The 6,000-nt window shown below is 39.1% G+C and overlaps 1 protein-coding gene across 2 annotated transcripts in view; it reads left to right on the top strand.

Moving 5' to 3' along the window:
• The first annotated feature begins 237 nt into the window (after nucleotides 1–237).
• Nucleotides 238–6,000, top strand: part of LOC139816126 (uncharacterized) — a 205,194-nt gene continuing 199,431 nt past the window's right edge. Inside the window, exon 1 of one of the 2 annotated variants that reach the window (XM_071783470.1) lies at nucleotides 238–495. The gene's annotated coding sequence lies outside the window, so the exon portion shown is untranslated. The remainder of the gene's footprint in view (nucleotides 496–6,000) is intronic. The other variant, XM_071783471.1, reaches the window with a different exon arrangement.

Raw genomic sequence — 6,000 nt, 5'->3', positions numbered from 1 at the left:
AAGTATAAATTATACTTAACGATCTCATGAGGGTGAAAGTTTTTTCCTTTTTCTTTTTCTTTCTTTTTTTCATTCTGGATATCCTTCCAAATATTTTTAAGACCAAAATCAAAGGAAATCCGCCAGAGTTCGAGAAGTGGCGCCATCGACGAGCGCACGCATCTCGCCGCGAACTACGAGCGTCTACGAGCCGCGCGGCGGAGGCTGTCACTTGTTGCGTCGCTGTCGGGTCCATCGTCCGTCCCGTTTCGCTCCTGCTCCGGCTCCTGCTCCGGCTCCGGCTCCGGACCCGGCACGCTACCGGTCGCTACCCGCGCTTGGTTTTTCCGCGCCGAGATCGGGCTGGGAGTCGCGCCGCTCTGTTTCGAATCGCAACGCGTGCACAGTGCTGCGATTACGCGCGTCGCGAGTGAAGCACGTTTCTCCGTTCTCGCGCGCGACCGTGCAACGGTATCGTTCACCTCTCGTCGACGCCGATCTCAGCGAAAAATTATGGTGAGTGCAACGCAAAGATTGGACCCTGCGGCAGCGAGAGATCGGATTCGGCCGCGATTCGATTTAACCGCGATCGTGGCGTTCCTCATTGTTTCAAGTTTGAAATTGTGCGACACGTGACACGGTGGTGCGACGACATAAACAAGTTGGATTTAATTTAAACCTGTGAAATAATTGAGTTAATCTATATATTTCTTATACGTGCAATTTTTTGCGTGTCGTCTTTCCAAATCTTTCTGCTTGTTAAATTATTTTTCAACCATCGAATTTTCGTACAAAACAGTTTCTATATTATCTGAGAAATATCTTGATTTTATATATTTTATATTGTAAATATCTTGAATTTATACCTGTTTTACTTTATTTTCGTCGCATCGACAATGCAAGAACAAGAAATACTGACATGAAAACACTCGTGCCATATTTCTTCGTCATGATTAAGAGAATTACTTTTACCCTAATGTCTTAAAATCGCAGGCGATTTAGCAAATTAGCTATTCTCGATTTATAATTCAACAATCAATTTTTTTCTGAAGGACATTCTGCTTCGGAAAAAATACCTCTTCCACGCGGAAACTTCTCTTATTCATGTATTTAGTACATATAGTTATAGTTGGTGCGAAGAGAGCTTGGCGATTTTTCGCAGTTTCTCCGTAGTCTTATCTGGAAGACACATCTTTGAAGGATAGGAATAATTCCTATAGCGATCGGCAGTAAAAGAGCTTCTTCGCGAAGCATCGTACGTGCTGCTCCTTTCAATCACGGACGCGCAACGCGCGCCTGCAAAAAGACGAGAAAAAAAATGCACCGCCCTCGCACTGTAAGCGAGACGCGTTCGCGTCATCGTCGCCTGTCCCGACTTTATCTGTTCCTCGTACTCGCGTATTCTGCCTCTGTCTCGTCCGCTTCGTTCTCCCTTTGTCTCCTCGTCTGCTTCTCGCGCGAGCAAGCTGTATCCGAAGTTGCACGCGCGTCTGCGGCGAGAATCCTGAATTCGCTCCGTACGTTAACACGAGTTCGCCTCGTTGGCCACCGTTACTTACATTCGCGGATTGTTTAATCGATTTTGAAGTCGAGTTCAGCTCAGCGAAAATTCGACACGTGGTATCAGTTGTCGCAACGTTTTGACATCGTAACTTTAAATAATCTTGTAAACATATATGGTTTGAAGCAAAATTCGTTTTTATTGTATAAAAAATGAAGTTGAAGTTTCCTAAAAGTTTCGATACTAAAATTATGACGTGTGATTAATAAAGGATAATATTAGACGAGTGAAAATTGCTGCACGCGTCGAAAACGGTGTCCCTAAATTCCTGCGCCCATGGTTCACCTTAGGACACCAGTAGTGCAACTATGCTCCTTGATTTCTCTCTTTCCTTCTATCCTTTTTACTTTACACTTCTTCTTCTTTATCTCTCTTTTCTCTTTCTCTATGTTTCTGTTTTTCGTTTATTTTATCACAATAATAATTCAATATATCACCATGTTTAATTATAAATAAATCAATTATATTAAATCAATTTGATAATCTCTGCACATTATTATCTCGTAATATAATGTGCATTATACAAAATTAGTTTATTTTTCTAGAAATGATAGATTTGACACATCGATTCTATTCTCTCGCAAAATCATTCATCATATTCCATTATACGCTTCATTTCTATTGCAAAACTTTTTCCTGCTCTGGAAGATATTCTCTCTAGAATACAATAAATTTTTCTCCCTTTTTCTTCGCCGATCTCCGTTTTCTTCTTTTTTTGCTAAATCTTCTTCTCCCTTTCTTCGATTCTTCGTGGCTACGTTGGCGTACGCGGGTTCTCTCAGAAACCAGTTTCCAGCTGTCAGCGTCCAGTTTCACTGCGGCGATATGCCGATACATTACTCCCCGCACGCAGCGCATATACATTTTTCTTTTGCGTGCGAACGCGTACGTTGCATTCATCTCGTTGCGAGAGGCACGCCGAACTGACCGGCGAACTCACACGAGTCACTCTGAAAGGGAAGACATCGTAAATCTGCAGGAATCCCCGGGGTTTTACCTGATGCGCTTTAATGTGTTATTTTCCGATAGGCTGCTACCTTTTCCCACGGTTTTCCTCTGCAAATGAAACTTACGTGACTTTACACCTACACCATTGTCCTTCTCATTCGTTTAGGAGTACCATTATATGCGATAATATATTCGAAATATTATTCTCTTTACAATCGTAAAACTATTAATTTTTACAGTAGAGCAAAAGTACAATAAATTAATTTTGTGTGGTGTTGTTATAATTTTTCTTCCTTTATTTCACGTTTTTGTGGATTATGTGCGTGCGATGTACACTTATTTCTACATTTCTTATACCGCAATTAACGATAAGTCTCGACTAACTATCGGTATTATGTAGTGAATTGAGTTCTATTGTTTTCAGCATAAAGCATAGATCACAGGGTTCTTTGTGCAGCAGATCTCACGTTCACGGGAACTTACCGGTAACGGAGAAGCGATTCCAAGTATGGAAGGATAGGAGCTATAATAGAATCCTCGTAATCTTCCGCGTCGCGAGAATGCCACGAACGTTTGTAAACGATCATTAATCGAGCCAAATGTAGTAAATCGAGGCGCCCGTTGCTCTACGTTCGGAGAAAAGATCGCTGCCCGGCTGCCAGAAATAATTTTCTCCCCCAACGAAAAGCGAAGGGCGCGTGTCTGCACCGAAATAGGCGGATGTGAGACGGACTGACGCTTTATGTTCACGTATTCATTCATAGGAGCGAGAGAAAGGAAACGAGCGCAGGAAGGGATCTCGGGGGAGGAGAGGGACCTATCTGAAATTAAGGCTCGGTTAAACGTTGCCTGTTTTCATTCAAGTTTGAGTTCGACCGTGAACGATATCGAGTTGCGATCGTAGTTTTTTCAAAAATTTTGTAAAATTTGTTTTAAATTAATTTTGACACTGAATATCGTGCATCTTTAATTTGTAAACGCAGTCAATACAAATTATACAAATACCGCTACAGAATGCAAGAAGTTATTTTGTTTTAGAATAAAATTACATCTTGATAAAGACGAATTCAAAATTTAGGAGATTATCGAGAAAATAATTATTTCATTGAATAATATATTTTTATTTTTTTTATATTTTATTTACATTTAAAGAACGAACCATGCAAGACAAATTTTGTTATATGCGTCTGCGTGCGCATGTACAAATTACATTGTTCACAACTAGTTCCGAACTTCTCTATTTTTATAAACTACGTTACGTGCAATAATTTCAAGAAAGAACGTTTAATTTTTTATTTGAAGTAAATTGAAGTGCATGCGCATATACATGCGTACACACGGCGGTAAAGCATTTGCAAACATTTCGTCGGAAGTAGATATTCCGTGGAGAAACGCATTTCTCAGAGTGTGCCCGACGTTTTTCTGGGCCTCCTGGAATCTTTCTTTCGTGAAAATCTCTGAGGAGGCAGATGGCGGCAGATGGTAGGCTATTGGATCAGGTCAGATCTCGCGGACAAAGAGTATCCGAACCTGCCGCCGTGAGAGGAGAATCCCCACGGTAAAACGCATTCCTTGGCTCCGGGATTGGGCGGCTATAATGTGCACGTACCTGCAACGGGCACTTCGTGTAACGGGGTCTTCACAATTGGCGCTTTGTGGCAGCGAAGTTGCCGTTGCACTCGCCCGTACTCGTTCATCGGCGTGTTAAGTCTTGTCCTTCGCCCTTCCGCATTCACTCTGGAATTCCGAGTTGATTTAAACGGCGATGACGTCATTGCTACTCGAGTACCTTAGAGACCTTCGCAATCCGGAGCTGTTTAGGAGTGGTATATAAAGATCTATAGAGTACTAGACGGAACGTGCCACGCGTGTCTTTCGAATCTTTGATATCATCAATACGTTCCTTCGTAATAATCTGTACTTGACGTAAAATCGTGTTTATCACGAGTATAATGGTCGGTATTCATATCTCATGTTCAGCGCTAAATATCACCCTTCGGTGATGAAATCATCGTATACACCCGATCCTTGTGCAAGACGAATAAAACACTGAATAAGGCGATTATAAACCCGTTAATGTAAACCAGCTCATTTACTAGGTCTTTTTAAGACGAATACACTTCGTCGGAAATTTTTAAATACGCAGCTAACATTTATTTATTATTTTGTTTGTTATGCATGTTATAAGAAATATACGACCAATAATGACATATGCATGATATATTACATTTTGGCAATTATATTATTTAATTTTAACAATTTAATCTAATGCAATTTAATCTGTTTATATTTGTCATTTCTTTCGGAAAATTATTAAATGGTAAACTATGTGTTGACATTTTGTCTGTATATTCAACGCAAAATTAGTTTGTATATTATGGCAATACATTATCGATACATCTCCTTTTATTACCATACAGTCATCGAAATTATCGAGTTCAGTTGAAACAGTAATTATGTTTCATATTCGGCAATCAGCCTTTGTCGAATTTTCAGTTAATTTTATCATGAACCCGCGTATATTCTAGGATAATGGAATACACACGAGCTCGAACAGTGCAGTTCGAGTCGAGTCGCAAGGAAAATAATTTCTTGCGACTCACCGCTTTTAATTGCTTCTATTCGCGGTGTATATGACGTCAATCGCATGAGAGAGAAACAACTGTGAAACCACTGAAAAATCAATCGGAAATATAATTTGGTACATTTATCGACAATTCGGTACACGTGATTGGTACAGTATTATTTCTCGTTAATCCGTTGCATAACGGTTGTGCAATAATTCTCATTACGTTTCTCTGTTACGTAATACTAGTCCCTTGGTCATTAAAAAATGGAAACAGGAAAGACTGAAGATAGTGTTATTGAATTAATTTTATGTAATGTTTATATAATCTTATATATGAATTTTAACAATAACATATCCATTTCTCGATGCAAGAAAGAAGCGTTCTCCTATTCTCAAAAACCATGAAGAAGAATATATCTATTATTGCAGCACACAACATTTGTTAATGAAATTATCTTCTCTCTCTCATCTTGCGTTTTTCGTAATTTATAAAATATACGGTTAATATAAAAAAATCTCGTAAATAAAATTTCTGAATCCGCAGTGCCAAAAATTGGTATAGGTATCATATACGTATACATATGAAAGAAAGAGAGAGGATAAGAAATTGTGTGCACTTTGTCAAACACATGTGCATTATGCAACGATGCTTGTTTCCTGGCGTAATTACGCGTTTTGAATTTATAAATATTAATGAGGCACTCGTCTAGACGGGTTTCCCCGCTCCAAATTGTTGCTTCAAGCGGTGGATCTTCTTTAAAAAAAAAAAAACGAGAATTGAAAAGTAGGTTGTGTATATCGTGAAAAACTGTTGATTCAGTAATTCCATGATTAGCATGAATCATGAAAAGAATTTAGATGATTATTATTAATATATTTTGATGCGATCATACATTTTACATTTTTTTATCGTAATTATGTATTTATATATATGTAGTGCAAA

Source organism: Temnothorax longispinosus, chromosome 7 (genome assembly GCF_030848805.1).
Source record: "Temnothorax longispinosus isolate EJ_2023e chromosome 7, Tlon_JGU_v1, whole genome shotgun sequence".
In the NCBI taxonomy this organism is placed as follows: domain Eukaryota; kingdom Metazoa; phylum Arthropoda; class Insecta; order Hymenoptera; family Formicidae; genus Temnothorax; species Temnothorax longispinosus.
Note: the sequence above shows the minus strand (reverse complement) of the source record. Positions and strands in the feature narration are given on the sequence as shown.